This window comes from Microcebus murinus, chromosome 23 (assembly GCF_040939455.1).
Source record: "Microcebus murinus isolate Inina chromosome 23, M.murinus_Inina_mat1.0, whole genome shotgun sequence".
Lineage (NCBI taxonomy): Eukaryota > Metazoa > Chordata > Mammalia > Primates > Cheirogaleidae > Microcebus > Microcebus murinus.
Genome location: NC_134126.1, coordinates 15,636,969 through 15,655,679, shown reverse-complemented (window position 1 = coordinate 15,655,679; position 18,711 = coordinate 15,636,969).

Sequence of the window (18,711 nt, the reverse complement as noted above, 5' to 3'; positions counted from 1 at the left end):
GAGGGGAGAAAGGAGGGAATGAGGGAGAGAGTGAGAAGGGAGAGGCGAGAGGGGTTTGGGACAAGAACAGGGAGTGGGACCCAGGGGTGGTGGCGCAGTATAAAAGAGGTGGCCTTGGGGAAGTGAGCTTTTTCTCCTCTGGCATTTCAGAAATGTGGCACAGAGAATGTTTTGGCTTAACCCCTTCATTTTACAAAGGGAAAACTGAGGCCCAGAGAAGTGCGCGACTCACCCAAGATCTGGAGTTGGCTGCGTGGCAGAGCAGGCCTAGACCCTGTGCCTTGCTCCTGCAGGTCAGCGCCTTCTCTGCAATCGGTGGTGATTTAGGGGAAAGGAATTGCTGTCTCCCTCCCCAGACAGAGGTCTTCTGAGTATTCATTATTACTCGAAACTGCTTTAAAAGACAACCTTTTTGTCCGCAAATGAGAGAAGAAAGGCTAAAATTGCAAGTGATGGGGAGAGAACCATGGTGGGGGTGCCTCTCTGCTAAGCAATGAGTGAGGCTGATTCCTTAGGGAAGGGGCAGGGGATGGGGAATAGCCCAGTGAAGGGAAGCACAGTGTGGAGTTCACTGAAATTGGGTGAGTGAGAGGGAGGGAAGAAAATCTAGCTATTCAACTTCTGAGCATGGATGAACCCATTTCATGATGAAGTGACTTGACCAAGCACACTTGAGAAGGTAGAAGAAAGGAACGGAGGCTCAGTTTTTATCTGAGAGAGGCATGAATCTTGGTTCTGCATTTATTAGGGGACAAATGGTCTGCTGAGGAAGGCTCAGGCTAGTGGGGTTCAAGTGTGGCCAAGTAGAATCTGAATAGGGACGTTCTCCTTCTCGTGACTGCCTGGGCAGCATCCACCCTGCCCTGCTGGCCAGCAGCAGGGGTGGGGGCTTGTTCCAGGCCTTGCTGAGATCTGCAAAGCTGGGCACTGTGAAGTTGAGCAGCGGGCTAGGCTTCAGGTCCATGAGCTGAGTGTTCGTGGGTTTGCTCAAGCCTGGGGGCCTTGCCAGACTCTGTCTCACCTAGCTCTTTCTAACAGTGCTAATTTCCAAACCCAATCATTTCCACAAAGAGCCTGGCAGCCTTACCTCCCTTCTCAGTGAAGGTTTAATAGCAGAGCACTGAGAAAGGTCTCGTTGCTAAGCCTTCATTATTTCCACAACATATACTCCAGGACTCCTACTAATATACTGTGAAGCATTGTCCTAATTAAAACTGAACGACTCATGTCAAATTAAATGAGCAGAGTACATCGGGTTAGCCAGGGCTCTGGCATGCAATTGCGTGTTTGTTTACTCGTTAATTGTCCAAGTTCAATAATCTACAGCAGCCTTTCCTTCTCATCAATACAAATTACTGATGCCTCAGGCTTGGTCTGCTGGGGAGCCCTGGACTGGGAGGGAGGGTACCTGCACGTCAGTCCTGCCTTGCTGTCATGTACCGGCCGTTGGGCCACCTGTGCCGAGGCTCTCCTGGGGCGAAGGGAGCCTGGGCTTCGCCACCCACCCACTTCCGAGGATGCTGCAAAGCTACCGCAGAGGGACAGCATCTGAACAGCCCCTAAGTGTGCTCTCCGCTCTGGAAGAGCTTTGGGCCAAAGATAACGATCTGCTTGGTTTGGGGGTCTGGCAGGGCTTTGAAGCTGGTGTATCAGTCCGGGTTCTACTAGAGAAAGAGAACCAGTGGGATTTGCTGCAAGCTATTTTCTTACATAGTGTGGGGCTGGCCAGGCAGGTCCGAGCCATAGGGCAAGCTGTCAGGAAGGGCAGGTTGGAAACTCTAGGTAGGAGCTGAAGCTGCCGTCCACAGGCAGAATTTCTTCTGCCTCAGGGAAGCCTTAGTTCTCCTTAGTTATTCTGCCTTTCAACTGACTGGATTAGATACACTGAGATTGTTGATAATCTCCTTTACTTAAAGTCAGCTGATTATAGACATTCACATCTATAAAATGCCTTCACAATGACTCCCACATTAGCGTTTGAATAACTGGGTACTATAGCCTACTTAAATTTACACATAAAACTGACCATTGCAGCTCCAATCTGGAGCTGGCCATCCAATCTAGCACAATTGCCTTCTCTTGGCCCAGTTGGATATAAAATAGTGCTATAAAGCAGTGGTCCCCAACCTTTTTGGCACTAGGAACTGTTTTCATGGAAGACAATTTTTCCACAGATCAAGGCAGGGGTAGGGGTGGGGGGTGGGGTGGGAGGGATGGTTTTGGGATGATTCGAGCACATTACGTTTAGTGTGCACTTCATTTATATTATTATTACATTGTAGTACATTGTGAAATAATTATACAGCTCTCACCATAGGTTGGGGACTCTTGCTACAAAGTCCATGAGGTTCAGTTCAATTATAAGAGGAAGATTCTTTTGCAAACATTTCATTCATTCACACTTTCATCAGACACAATTTAGGGTACTTGCTAGGGGCTGGGCACAGTGCTAGGAGCTACAGGTACCTGTGTGAATAAGCTGTGGTTAGTATCTGCTGCAGGGAAGCTCACGGTCTGGTGGATGAAAGGAGTACATACACAGAGGACAACGTGGCCAATGCCACAAGAGAGCTGTGCATGTGGCTTTCAAGGAGCCCAGCCCTGGGAAATCAAAGGGAGCTTCCGGGGGCGCCTGGATATGAATGGAGAGGGGAAGGGAGAAGAGATGAGGAAGGAGATGTGGGGAGAGAGAGTGTTCCAGGCAGAAGAGATACACAGCTATGCAAAGGCACAAAGGTGCGGGGCATGCCATGGATTGTGGAGGGTTGTTCACAGATCTGTGAAGCTGGCGTGAGGAGTGTGAGGCAGGGGAGGGGGGAGGGGCTGCATCCTGAAGGGCTCCATGAGGAGTCTGGACTTACCTACAGCTGATGGGGAGCAGCATGATCACCTCTGCGTGTTAAAAAGGCCTCTCTGGGACATGTGGGGAGGAAGGGGTTAATGGGAACAAGACATAGGAGAAGAAAGCCTGTTAGAGGCTCCAGACATGGAAGGTCAGGCCAGGGCAATTATTTAAGGATTGGAGAGAAGGCATCTGGAAATATTTGGGAGGTGAGTCCATAGGATCGGGTCGTGGTTGGTCCTGTGGGTGTGGAAGGAGCGGCAGGAAGTGGAAGATGGTGCAACTGACCTGGATGGTGGACAGTGAAGGTGGAGGTTCAGAGAGGGAGATGGTGAGCTCAGCTGGGGGCACATTGAGTTTAAAGTGTCTGAGGGACACGCAGATGCCAGCTGGCACCTTGACATATGGATGCAGGGCTCAGGAAAGAGCCCTGGGCTGGGTATTGGGATGTTAGGTATTGGGGAGCCATTAGAAATAGGTGATGGTCCAAAGCATGGCGTCAATAAGATCATATGGGAACAGCCTCATGAGACAGATGCTGTGTCCAATTCACAGATGTGGGAGCTGAGGCTCAGAGAGATTGAGTAGCTGGCCCAAGTTCACACAGCCGGTACCTCTCTCTGGTTTTGGTGTCCCCCCTCAGAGCACACACCCACCACAGCATCCGTCACAGCGTGTTTCAACAGCTGCTTGTCTACCTGCCTCCCCTACCAGCCCTGAGCTCGCGAGAGCTCAGCTGCTCCAGGGTGGGTGTGTGCAGGCCCTGTGTGTAGACGGTCATGCCCGGGGCCCAGTGCCATGGGAGTGCACCCGCCACTTGTTACCGATACCTGGATTCCCCCAGTTGGAAATTTATTCCAACTTTGGAATAAATTTTTGGAAGTGCTTTTCTTTTTAAATTTTTTAAAATTTTGGAATATTTAATTGATAAAGATTATACATATTCAAGGTGTACATTGTGATGATTTGATATACATATATTGTGTAATGATCCTCCCAAATTAATTAACACATCCATCAGCACCCAGCTGTACATTAGATCCTAAGAACTTGCTCATCTTGTAACTGCAGTTTTGTACACTTTTAGAAACATTTCCCCATCTCCCCCCCCCTTCTCTGCTTCTATGAGTTCAGCTTTTTTAGATTCCACATGTAAGTGAGATCTATGGTATTTGTCTTTCTGTATCTGGCTAATTTCACTTAGCATAATGTCTTCAAGGTTGAGCTCCCTTGGAATTTATTCTTTTCATTTAAGGCTACTATTTTGTGAAAAAAGCAAAATATCCATGGGGAGTGCCTTTGCCTCATGTTGTCATTTTCATCTGCTCATGAATGAATCACCTAGGTTAGCACTTTTTCCAGAGGTGCAGCCCTCTCTCACAAGGGAGGGGACTGAGATTCTGGGAAGTCACGCAGCTCCCAGGTGGCAGAGCTGGGGCTAGAACCACACTCTGTAGGGCCAGTTTGATTGGGTGGGTAAGGGAGAGCCAGTGTGGTTCTGGACGTCTGTGGTGAGGAGGAGGTGCAGGAGATCCTGGGGCAGGAACACCCCCTAGTTCCCCTACAAGGAGGGAAGGACTACCAGGGGAGGGGGCCTGGCCTATTCCCGTGGGACAGCACACAGGGCATGCCTCCCACCCAGCCAGGCAGGGCATTGACAGAGTGAACACCCTACCCTTGTACCCCCAGGTGGTGTTCAGAAAATAACCCAGGCTGTCATTAACCAGTTAGCATAATTTAGAATCAGCATGAAAAAGAGGGGAAAAAAAGGAGAGCTAGAATGAGAGTTCACCCAGGAAGGAGACAGGGCCGCTCCTGGAAGGCTTTCTTTGCGTCTCAGTGGATTGCCTGGAGCTGAGGCTGCTGTGGCAGTTTGGTGGCCAAGGAGCCCTACACGTGTGAGCGAACCCCGACTGGGCCAGAGTGGTCAGTGTGCCCCGCTCTGCACCAAACACTCGGGAAGGTGTGAGCTGCACTTCAGTGCACTTTGCACAAAGGCATAATGATGTGTATGGGATCCTAGAATGTTAGTTGCTATAGCAACATCTGCCTTTATTATCACCTAAATCCATTCACTGTATAAATATAGTAACTATTTGACTTCCCCACCCCCAGTCCACTTGGTAGAATTTTTTAAAAAAATTGTGACAATCAGAAGAAAAACTCCAACAAAGTGAAATATCGTGTGTGTATGTGTATATATGAGTGAGTGTGTGTGTGTGTGAGTGTGTGTATATGGAAAGGGGCTTTCAGAGGATCCGAGAACACAGACACTGTGGGATGGGTGGATGTTCACAGGTTCACAGTCAGCAGAGGTGGCCGTTCCTTACAACCCATGCAGGAAGGGTGAATTCCTAGAAGTAAGGGGCCAGATTGTCACGTGGGAAGTTGAACAGAGAGGAATAAAGTAGGAGAGGTGCAGACGAGGGGAATGACATTGCAATGGAGAGAATTCTTGGCTTGAGAGAACCTATTTCTCCCCTTTGTTACTAGAAGTCTCTAGAACAAAAATCCTATTATGAGGGAAGGAAGTAGGGACCAGAAAGGAGCCAGGCAGCAAGACTAGGGGCTCTGCAGCCTGAGCCATTGCCCATGAGACACTGATTAAAGTCAGACAGGCCTGGGTTTGGGTCCTGCCCCAGGCATTACTGGCCATGTATCCTCCAGCAAGTCACTTAAACCTTCTGAACCTTGTAGTGCTGTTGTAATGACTAGATGACATGAAGCACGGAAAGTCCTTAGCATGATGCCTGCTGCATAGGAAGTGCTTGGTAAAGGTGGCCGCTCTGACAATGAGGACAGCAATGGACACTGATGGTGGGTATGGTGATGATGAAGATGATGACTTGGTGTCTTCCTGCTGCCATGCTCTTGCTCCCTTTGCTCCCATTAGGTTCCTGGAGAGAGAGGTGAAAAGCAGTGAGCTGCGTGTGCAGGCTCTAACAAGTCCTGCAGCAAAAGCATCTGTTGGGTTATGTTGAACCTAGATTTGCCAAAACTTATTTGATCACAGAGCTTTCTGAGCAGAGAGCCCTGGTCTGGGAGACAGAGGACCCCATACCCAGGCCGCCATCATCACAGTCTCTGCTGGAGCTGGGCACTCCTGCAGGGCCATGTGGGCACAGGGGCAGTGGCTGTGGGCTATGGCTCTTTTGTCTCCTTCATCCCACTGTGGAGGGTAAGACTGACTTAATGGTGGAGTGGTATGGGGCTGGGGCCTACTGGAGATATTGGTACTAGGATGACCAACTGTCCTCATTTGCCCAGGACTTGCCAGGGTTTAGTACTGAAAATCAACATATTGGGAACCCCCTTAGTCCTGGGGGAACTGTGATGGTTGGTCACCCTAGTTAGTCCCTTTCTGTCCTTCCTCCCTCATGAGACTAGACTGCTTCATCTTGCAGGGAGTGCAAATGTAGCAGTGGAAATACAGATCAGAATATAAATGTGCTGGTAATTCAGAACATGATAATAACCTTAAGTCTGGATGAAAACCCAATTATGCTAATAACTGGATATACCAATAAGACCACAAACTCTTGAAAAAGGAAACAGCTTGTTTCCTCAAACCAACTCATTCGGCAATAATCTCCATGGCCTCCCCTCCTCAGGGGTGGGGAACCTGCTGCCTTATGACCACATGTGGCCTTCTAGGTCCTTAAGTGTGACCTTTTGACTGAATCCCAATTTTATAGAACAAATCCTTTTATTCTTATTAATACATTTTTGTTCATCTTTTATATTTTTATTTTATTTTTAAAATGAATATATTTAAAGTACCAAAGAATAAAATAAGTTTCAACAAAATAATCCTCCCAGATTGATTGGCACAATTAGAACATTATTAGTAAGCCATAAGGGATAAATTGACAGCTGCTACATTGTTCAGCACTTAGTTCTCACTTCCCCCGCCCGACTGGCATCACTACTGCACAAGGATGGTTGGTGAGAGTTTATGAAGGTCAAGTACACCAGTCTGTTATCAGCTTTTGAGAACGGTGCACTGTGTTTCTGTTTGAAGTAGAATTTGTGAATAGTTGCACAGCTTGACAATAGTTTTTAATACTGTCTGCTTAACAGCCCATGATGTCAAGAAGACCAAGGGGAATGCGGAAGAGAACAGATTTTTTAATGAGGATTGGAAATTGCAATATTATCTTGTTTCTGCTAAAGATAAATGATTTGCTTGCTTTGTGATACTGCAATGTCAACATTAAAGAAATTCAATGCTCACCAGCATTACAACATTCATAAGGACCACAAATATTTTAAATTAGAGGGAGAGGCATGAAAGGTTGTATTGAAGAAATTAAAAGATGAAAAGCAAAAGCAAAGACAATTCTTTTAAGCAGCAATAATGGCACTGAAGCAACTTCTAAAGTAGCTTATGCACTGGGAAACAAGGGAAGCCATTCAGGGATGTAGAAATTGTGAAAGAATGCATTGTTGAAGTTGTAAGTTCTAAGGACCCGGATAACATTTCGAAGTACAAACAACTGCCTCTTTCAAGGAGAACCATAACTGATCCATAGCATGAATTAGCCCTCAACTTAACAGAACAACTTCATGCAGTACTTCAAAAGGAAAATATATATTATTCAATCACTTTGAATGAATCAACTGATACTACTGACTCAGTGCAGGTTTTATACTTCATTTGGGTCATAACAGATTTTATTTTCTATGAAGAGTTGCTCACTTTGGGCACTCTTACAAACAGAACACAGGGAATAAATATCTCCAACAACTTTCAAGATAAATGTCATGAATTTGGACTGAATTTAGTAAATTTTGTGAGTATATGTACAGACAGTGCACCTTCCATGACAGAAAAACATGAAGGGTTTATTGCACTGATAAAAAAGGCATTAACAGATCCAGAATCTTTCATTTCTTTTCATTGTATCTTGCATCAGCAAAATCTCTGTACTAAAGCTACTATTTTAAGTGACACTTTACAACAAGTTATCAGTATTGTTAACTATATTCATGCAAATGCAACACAGCATTGTCAGTTTCATAACATGAGGTATTCAGTGTGGATTTGCTGTATTATTCTAAAGTGTATGCAATCATGGGCAGGTCTTAGCCAAAATTTTATCTCTGTGAGAACAGAATATTTCTTTGCAAGGTGAAATTAAGTCTATATATGATATGTGGCAAAAAAATCCAAGCATTTCGAGGAAAGCTATCTTTTTTTCAAAACATTTCTTATTCAAAAGGAAATTTTGGATGAACATTTTCTCTAGTTAGCAAATGTCATTGATTAGCAGATGATATGTGTGGATCATTTGAAGAATACAGAGCTGTTATAGACCCGTTAATTGGAGAATACAATGAAAGTTTCTCTGACTTTGAGAATCATGGCATCACACTCAAATTAGCATTTCAGCCTCACCTGGTTGATATCACCAAGTCACCTAAGACACTACAGATGGAATTGATTTAGTCATTGTTTGATAGTAAGAAAGATCCTATTGAAATATGGAAAGGTGCAATAGAATACCCACGCCTTTGGCAACATGCCCGAAAAATGCTTTCTTGCTTTTCAACCACTTATTGCTTCTAATCTACATTCTCCTACCTAACCAAATCAAGATGCCCTTAAGGTCAAAAATGACTAATATCCATCTAGAGGGTCAACTGAAACTGTGGACCTCCATGTTACAACCAAATGTTCACATGGTTTCCAACAAAAAGCAGACATAACAAAGTCATTAAAAGGTTAGTTAACTTTAAAATTAGCAAATAGTTTTCATTTTTTGAAATTATTAAGTACATAGTAGTTAGAATTTTACAAAATGATGTATGTTTTTAAGTATATCTAATTGAAGTTTCTTGAATGCAGCTTCATTTGATTACAGCTCAATTAATATGGCCTTCCAATATGAAGAGGTTCTCTACTCTTGACCTAGTTATTCCTTTTTTCTTTAATAATCAAGCCATCCATCCTTTTCTTGGGCTGGCTTGTGAGCCCTTCGGGGACAGAAGGAGGCATCCAAGACGCTGGTGTTGCCAGAGTGAGGAGACAATGCTGAGATGAAGGCAGGCTGGAGGGCACAAGACTGTGGTCCCGGCTGGCTGGACACTGTGGCGGGTGGCAAGGTTCTAACTGGGGGGACTGGTTACTATGTCAATAAGGCACAGAGCAAGGGCCTTCAGTGCCCCAGCCCATCTTGTCTCCAAGCACTAGCTTGATCCTCCTTGTGGGTATCATGGGAATATCCTCCTAAAATCAGGAATAATAAAAGCCTCTATTTAAGCCTTCCCATTCACCTGTGGAGCTAACTCAGTCTCCTGATCCCTTCACGCCTTCCTTCACTCAGTGTGCTTCATCAACATTGTGATTGATGTTTGATATGTTTTTAAAATCTATGCCGGCTGTTCTGATTATCTACTGCTGCATAATCAACCAGCCCAAACTTGTTATTCTTATAGACTCTGTGAATCAGCAACTCAGCAGGGCACAGTGGGCATGGCTTATTTCTGTGGCAGGATGTCTGGGGCCTTTGCTGGGGAGATTTGAACAACTGGGAGTGGCTTGAAAGACGGAGGTCTAGCATCATCTGGGGGTGTCTTCACACACGCACATCCGATAGCTGGAAGACAGCTCAGCCAGGATTGTAGACCTGAGTGCCTGCATACATGTAGCCTCTCCCCTGGGCCTGGGTCCCCAGGGTCATCATATTTCTTCTGCACGTGGTAGCTGAGAGTTCCAAGTGCAAGTGTTCTAGCAACCAAGGCAAAAGCTGCATGGCCCTTCTGATCTAGCCTTCATACTCCGGGTGGGAGGAGTCACAAGTCTACTCATATTCAAGGGGAAGAGATATAGACTCAACTTTTCAATGAGAAGAGTATCAAAGAATTTGTCTGATTATCCAACAATCAAGAGGCTTGTTCACTTATAAAGATGTGAATCTCAAAAATTAAGCCAAAAGGCCAGGCACAGTGGCTCCCATCTGTAATCCTAGCACTTGGAGAGGCAGAGACAGGAGGATTGTTTGGGGCCTGGAGTTTGAGATCAGCTTGACCATGAGCGAGATACATCTCTATAAATAAATATATAAATAATAGAAAAATTAGCTGGGAGACATGGCACACACCTATAGTCTCAGCTACTCGGGAGACTGAGGCAGGAGGATCACTGGAACCCAGGAGTTTGAAGCTATAGTAAGCTATGATGGCACCACTGCACTCAATCTGGTGACAGATTGAGACGCTGTCTCAGAAAAACAAAACAAAACAAAACAAACAAACTTTAAGCCAAAAACATGGTTGACATAATGTGGACAATTTTTTTTTGGTCAAAATATCCTTTAAAAGTAATTTTTAGGCCAGATGTGGTGGCTCATGTCTGTAATCCTAGCACTTGGGGAGGCCAAGGCAGAATTGCTTCAGGCCAGGAGTTTAACACCAGCCTGGGCAACATAGTGAGACCCCCATCTCTATAAAAAATGAAAAAATATTAGACTGGCATGGTGGCACATGGCTATAGTCCTAGCTACTTGGGAGGCTGAGGCAGGAGGATCCCTTGAGCCCAGGAATTCAAGGTTGCAGTGAGCTATGATTGTGCCACTGCACTCCAGCCTGGGTGATATCATGAAATCTTGCCTCAAAAAAATTGCTTGATAAAAATTAATATAAAAACATCTGACATAAATAATACTGATAATACTTCTCAAGCTATATTTCTTAGATGAATATTCTTAGAGCCATCTTACAAAGCAAACAAACGGAAAACAAGCAAAGATTCTGTGGTCACATAAGTTCCAAGAATGCTGCTATCCATGTACTCTATGTAGCCCCCTTTTGGAGAGTCGTGGATCTCAGAGGATCAAAGCCTCTGAGAAATCCTGTGGCAAATAAATATTTATTTTATTTTGGAGTTTAGATTTCTAAAACCTATTTGAGAACAGAACCTTTAACTTTTTCTTTTTGGGTTATAATAACTGCCAAAAATCTTGCTAAACCAATGTTCCTTGAGTTCTCTTTAAGAAAGCCTATCTAGACATCTAGATTCCAGAGCAAGCTTTTTCAGGAGAACAAATCCCAAGGTATTATTTGGTAATATTTTCAATAATTATAGCATAATTTTAATTGAATATTTGTACAAAACTGATTAAATCAGAATCTGTGAAGGCGGGGCCTGAACACTGGAATTCGAACGTGCAGTCAGGTTGAGAACCGTTGACTTAGACTATGGCTAAGCCATTTAAAGAATGGCTGTTTATTTTTGGGAGGTTATACACTTAGTTCAACAGTTTCTTGCTAGAAAATTGGGAGAACAAAGAGGCACATTTGCCAGCTCTTACTGAAGGAGGAATTAATCACAAAAGAGACAGGCCAGACATGGGGTGTCTGTACTTAACCCTGTTCTGCTCTGGGGGGTCTTAGATTGCAAACTCTCCACCTTTGCCCATCCCTCCAGATTGTATCATCAAAGCCATTATTGACTATTCTGCTGAGGTCTCCCTTTTTCCTCCCTCCCTTAAAAACCAGGACCTTATTCTAGAATGGATAATTCAAATTAGGGGAGGGGAGACCAACTCTTACAGATTGAAGAGGGCTTTTCAAAACTTGTATGGAGAGTCAATGGAGTAGGTTTGAAAAGAGAGCAGACATGGGGATGGGGGGCTAGAGGTGGGAAATGTGATGTATCAATGAAAGGAACTGGTGTGTGAGCTACTCTTCTAAGATGTGCTTTAGGATCTAAATGATAAAACTCCCACTTTCTACTCTTTTACTACTACTCATTTGAGACTTGCTGCAGGAAATAGGGAGCCTTTACTTATGGGTTTTTGAGTAGGGAGTTGATGTGATGAAAATGTAATTTAGGTGTTTGAGTTAGAAAGGACTATGTATGGGAGGGTGACAAGGACATCAGTCTATTTCATTATGGTAACCAGGTGATGAGCTTTCTTCAGGGTTGAGGGGCAGCAGAATTTGTTGAAAGTCATTTGCTTAGCTGATGGGGCCCAAGTTTATTATCCGTAGCACTAGAACCTTGGACAGCTCCAACAGCATCGACTCACACACTGAAATGTATTATTCATTCATTTATTCATCCAGCAACTATTTTATTTAACTATTTTACCTGTCACTTTTAAGAAATACAAAATATATAAAGACTACTTCTCTAGCCCTTGGGAACTCAAGACAAACATAAGTTTAAAAATAATCACAATAATTCATTATTTTGGTCATATCTTACTGCTTAAAAGTGCCCTTCTTTGATAAAAAAAAAAGACAGCCAACATACTCTCTTAAAGATTGTCCATGGCTGGGTGGGGTGACTCATGACTGTAATTCTAGCACTCTGGGAGGCCAAGATGGGAGGATCCATTGAAGCCAGGAGTTCCAGATCAGCATAAGTAAGAGTAAGACTCCATTTCTGCTAAAAATAGAAAAATTAGCTGGGCCTCATAGTGCACACCTGTAGTCCCAGCTATTAGGAAGGCTGAGGCAAGAGAATAGCTTGAGCCCAGAAGTTTAAGCTTGCAGTGAGCCATGATGATGCCACTGCACTCTAGCCCAAGTGACAGAGTGAGACTCTATCTCAAAAAAAAAGAAATAATTCATATGCTTTAGAAAAAGGATAGTTAGTATGGCATGGCGTTAGCCAGAGAAGACTTTTCAGAGGAGGTTTTTTGAATGTTACCTTAAAAAATAAGCTGAGTGGAGCCTGCTGAAGAAGAGGTGCAAGATCTTTTGGGCTACCACAATCTCTCCGGCAATATCATAGATGTTCAGGCTGACCCCACCAGGGTGGAAGTGAGCTGAGGGAGATATAGCGGGATAAAAGGAGGGTCCCCAATTACCAATGTCTTTACCATCAGGCTGAGGCATGTGGATTTGATGCAGCAATTGAAGAGAGAGCTGTAGGAGGTTCTTCTGCAGCAAAGTGACAGAAGTTTTTGCCCTATGTTTTCTATTCCTTCCTCCACTTCCATGTGAGCTTATTTTTACATTTATTTTTGACAGTAATAAGATTTCTAAATCAGCTTTATGTTCACATTTTATTTTTCTAACAAGCTGTAAAGTTGATCTTCACTATAAAAACATGTAATAAAATTTTAGGATTGCAACCACTGAGTTAATATGCTAAAGTAGTATCTGAACACCTTTTCTCTCCCAGACAATTCTAGACTCTGAGGGAGATACAAAGTTCCAGCTTTCATTCATTCACTCATTCAGTCAGTATCTTACGATGCTTAACAGGACATGGTCCATGTCTTCAGTGTTGTACAGTCTGGTGATCACAGAGGCCTGAAATGAATGGCTGGTTCAATGCAGATCTCCCCTCTTCTCTTTCAGCTGCCAGAGAGGGTCACTTGCCCCTCAGGGCCTCTCCTGGGGCTTTTGATTGGCTTAGGGATATGAGAAGGGAGGGTACAGAGTGGAGATCAGGAAGTGCTGAGGTCCTTTGGGACTGCTGCAGCCTTTATTCTCATATCACAGAATGCCATTTTGACATCCTAGACATCTTGCCATGGAGATTGCTTGGTCAGGAACAGTGTTTCTTTTCCTAGATTGTTGAAACAGTCATTTGAATCTATAATTGGAGCTCAAGTAGAAAGGATGGAAAGAACATGAAAGATGTCACCCTCTTATCTAGTTTCTGGGATAATGCCCAACTATGTAAGGGAGGTATAATAAATAAATATCAATTATTTCATCAGCAGGTAGAAAGCACTTGCAGCTAAAAATTTTTATTCTACAGTAGGCACATATGTGCCATGCGGCCAAAACATAGAGTTGAATGCAGACTTAGAGTGTATTAATTATAGTACCTAAGTATCTAGAGTGAAGAGTTTCTATTTTACTTTGCATTGGACAGTTTATGTCTCAAGTGTTTTTTTTTTTTTTTTCATCTTTAGAGATCAGGTTTTAAGAGGGATACAAACAAACTGATATCTTAAATCATTAAGAGAGAAAATGGGAAAATGAAAGCAAGTTTGTTGCTCTTACAAAAGTGATGACTCAAAAGGACTTGAGAACTTTCTTTACATATTAGATTGGATCTGGGTGGACCCAAGAATTATAATTAGGAGCAACTTAAGGAAGTATTAGGGAAATCCAGGTAAGGAAGAACTTCTCAACAATCAGGACCACTCCAAGATGAAATAATTTGTCTGTTGGGGTATTTAGTTCCCCAACACTGGATTGATTTGATGAACATTTTGGGGAAATGTTGTGGATGGATTTCAACATCTGCAAGACACTGGGACTGTTTGATTCTATGATTCTGTGCTCTATAATGAATTCCATCTCACCTCAGTGCCCTCTGAGAGGTGCAGACCAGAGCCTAATAGGAACCAGGGCACCTTGGGGGTCTAGGTAAAGAAGGTTATTTCCAGGGCTCCCATGGAGAAAATCATTAGCCATCGTAGAGAGAGGGTGGAGGGAGGAAGAGAAAACACCTTTTGTTGCTCTTGGCAAATATTTGAAACTCAGCACTAATAGCCTAACGTAGCCTGGGGGAAGGTTGGCCCCTGGTGCATTGGCCTCTCTATCTGCCCATACTTCCCAAGGCAGTGGTCTGATCTTGAGCAACCTCTGCTCTACCTCTGGGAGGTAATTATGTTCTGGGATGTGGGTGAAGTGAGGGTAGGTGTGCTGTCAGTAAAAGATTCAGAGTGTATTTCAACTCAGAAGTTGCATTTGGTATTTCCTGACACCAGGATAAACTCTCAGTTGCTCTTTCTCCCTTTGGCTTGTGGGTGTTTTCTTGGTTTCTGGAATGTATGGGCCTCATCACTAGTACATGTGAGTATTCTAGAGTTTGCTGCTGATGCCTTCCCTCACTTGACATTAATGCATTCCTCATTCACTGCCTTTGGTGTTTCTCTTTTCACATATATTTGTCTTGTGTCTCCAGTAAATTGTAAAATTCTCAAGGTGAGGATTTGCTTATACGTTTGCGTGTCTCCCATAGCAGCTGGCTTAGTGCTGTCATATAATGAAGGTGCTTATTCAAGGATTAATGATAAATGTCAACTTGTCAAAGTAGATCTTTTTGCTTAAAGGAGGTGATGTTGGCTAGTTTTTATCTAGGAAAGTTGTGGACTCTTCATTATGAATATTAATCATTGAACACCAGATATTTTCTTTTTTTGAAAAACCCTTTAGATGTACTGGCTTATATCATTCGAAAAATTCTTGTCCTTGGGGTAAGTTGTTTGGCACCTTGAACTGTATTTGAGGATCACCTTCAAGGTCTGCTTAACTCCGTTTGTCACAAACAGTGTTGGGGACTCTGCTGCTGATGACTTGAGTCTGCCCTAAGTCAACAATACTCCCCTCATCCCACGATTGGGGCTGCTACCTCTCTTAGCAGAATAAATAGAATATTTTTCAAGAAGCCACATGTGCCTATTAAGTTCCTAAATGTCCAAAAGGAAGGAAAGCCTAGTGGAGGGCAGCTGGAGCCGTTATCAAGGCCGGCTTGTGTGTGCCTTGCGGTGTGATGGTGACCTTGCCCACCATTGCTGTTTGGCTGTTTTCTTGCTCCCTCTGGAGAAGGCCTCAGGTAAAGGGCATGCAGGTGGGCATCCCTTAAAGGAGAGCCTTATCAATCAAAAGCAAGTCATATCAAAGCAGGTTCGTTTTTTTGTTGTCATTTTTTACTTCCTGGCTGAAAGTTCATATATGGGGAAACCAAGAAAACCATCTTTGAAAGGCTGTGTATGGACAAAATAATAGAATCTGAAACCATGTTTTTGTATTTTAAAAATAACAAAACTTGGCAGGTAATGGAAGCGTACCATGATTTAATTGCTTTTGGTATTAATTAAAAAGGATAGAGCAGGCTTTTAGGGAGGGATTTTTATAACTGTAGGAGTGTTTGAATATTATCTTTGTCTCTCTTTCTTTGTGTATATATATGTATATCTTATAAATAATCACAAAAGCTGAGGAAGGAAAAGAAACATGCAGGCTCTTTTTATTGGCCAAATAAAGATTATTATCTGCAGTGAAGTATCCAGGGTGCCCTGTGGGAGTCTGTGCTGGGCAGTGTTCTCATAATGCTGCACCTTAATTTTTCTTTCTTGATTTCAGCTTGTTCATCCCTACTGCCCAATTATCTTCCCTTGTGCCACTCAAATTATTTTTCCTCCTCAATACTTAACAAGTAATTTTTCCTCCTCAATACTTAACTGTAAAACACTAAACCCTTGTCTTGTCCCACCCTTTTAAAATCATTACTGATGGAGCTAACCCAGTTGACTGAGCTACTTGATCCTGTCTGCAGTTGGTCCTTGCATTCCCTAATCATTATGGTTGCTCATCGCTGGGAAACTTGTAGGTTTTTATGGCAAAAGCTAAGATAGCTGTGCAGAAATGTCCTGTTCCTTCAAGTTCTATCTCTCTTGGGAGTGCTGAGTAGCCTTGTACCATTTTTCTTCTGCTTTCCACATGAAAGGAATAAAAAAAGTTGTCTAGTGCTGTTCCTAACTAGCTGTGACCTTGAGGAAGTTGTTGCTCAGGGTAACAGATTTTTCGTCTTTAAAATGAAGGGGATGGAGTAGATTGTCTCTGCGGTTTCCTTTGACTCTACCGTCTGTGAGTTTGCTTCTCCTTAGCACTCTCCACTTATGCTTCACACCAGAGGGCCCCAGGGATGTACAGCAGACAAGAGATGGTTGTATTGCAAGGGAGGGAGAGCTGAACCCAAGTGAGTGAAATGGCATGTGCAAAGCCCTCGAGAAGCTGTGCTCTATACTATGTTAATTGATTAAAAGTTCCCAGTACAGTGCCCTAAGCATTTTAGAAGAAAGAAGTTATCTAAACCGAATACCTAAATGATCCTTTCATTCTAATTCATATGCTTTCCATAGGCTAACATGAGATCTCACTGATGTTCAAGTTTGAGGTGTAAATTTCCCCCACCCTCTTGTTGTTTGTGTGTTGTTCAAGGCCCTTTTTAACGGGTTTACAGCAAGAAGGAGCAGCAGGGAGTCAAAGCTGGTTTAGGGATGGGGATGTGGGGCTGAGGGTGGGGCAGTGGCCTGGCACTGTGTGCAGGCTGCAGATAGTCTGCTTCCTTCATGACACGCAGAGTTGTCTGAGAGTGGGCAGCACTCATTAGCCTCCGTCCAGAGACCTGGAGAAGCCAAACCTTTGCAGAATCCCAGTGAGGCCACAACTAAACACATGATGCTATATGACATGTGACATACCCTTGGGGAAACAAAGAATACTAAGGACCTTTAACCTGGACATTCCTAAGAAGCCTTAGGAATGGTATGGGGACTATTCCATACTTAAAAGTCCATACTAGTCCATACTTGAAGGACTGTCATATGGAAGAAGAATTAGATTTGTTTCTATGCTTTCAGAGACTGTTATTTGTGGAAGTTGCAGACATATTCTAGTTCAGTTTCAATAAAAATATAGCATTTCAGAAATTAGAATAATAATATTTTATATCTTCATAGTGTTTTATAGTTATGAAAGTGCTTTTCATAGCTAATTTAACAGTACTGTGAGGTAGGTAGAGCCAGTATTATTGTGAATATTATTATTACCACCAACACTACTGTTTTCAATCAGATGTAAAAACAGTGGTATGAGATAAATGATTTATTTGGAGTCATGAAACCATTAGGTGGGTAAGTCTAATTCCATATTCTATGCCTTTCATTAAATCTACACATACACACACACAGACACACACACATGCACACACGCAATTTCCCCCCTAAGTTATTTCTGCCATGTAACAAACCACTGAAAACCTACTGGCATAAAGGGACCACTTTATTCTGCTCTCAGACATTGTGGATCGTGAATTCATATAGAGCACAGTAGAGACGCCTTATCTGTGCTCCATGATGTGTGGGGCCTCAGCTGGGAATACTCAAAGATGGAAGATAACCTGATGATGGAAAGTTGGAATCATCTAGAGGAATCTTCACCCATTTGTCTGGTGGCTGATGCTGGCTGTCAACTGAGAACTCAGCTCTCCACACAAGCTAGTTTGTGCTTCCTCAGAATACGGCAGCTCAGTATCAAGAGCCAGTGTCCCAAGCCTGCAAAGCAGGAGTGTATGGCGTTTTTCTGATCTCGCCTTGGACGTCACATAGCATCACCTCCACTTATTCTGTGAGTTGAGGCAATCCCAAGGGCATGCCCAGTTTCACGGTGAGAGGACATGGAGCCTACCTTTTGCTGGGTGGAGGGCCAAAGCCACATTGTAAGACACACGTGGAATGGGACACATTGTTGTGGCCATCCTTGGAAATACAATCTGCCACTGTGTGTGTGTATTCTTCTGAATTAAATATCAGATATAATAAGAGCATCCTCCTTTATGATTTGTGAGTTTATGAATGTTGAATATGTTTTAAAGGTATGTTTTATTTATTTATACTTGCATTAATTAGCTCAACCGAAAAGGCTAAAGTTTCTATTTGTTTCTAGTAAGATGACAGACTATATACCTCTTGGTATAGAATACTTAAAAATGCTGATGAAATAAAAAAGATTCATCTTTTAAATGAATGAGTAAACTGGCAGGCAGGTAGCTGAAATCCTTGGGGGCCAGAAATGACAAGACACATGACTCGGGAAAGCTAACTTTGTGCTAAATCTGGTGTGCGCTTGGGGGCCTCTGAGGAGACCTTGGGTTTCATGTGAAATCTACATGAAATCATCTCAGTTGAAACCATCTCAGATAAAAGTAGGATGGGTGGGATTGGAGACCCCCACATAAAGCTGCTAGTGCCCGTAAAGGCTAGGTTCTTAGTGAAAAAGTAAAACCCGCCCTGTAGAGTGAGGTGGGGAAGTGCCTCTCTCAGTCTTGGTTCTAAGTAGAGTAGAAAAAAGAATTTCTAACCACATGCCTACCTTCCTGCAGATTCAGGGCT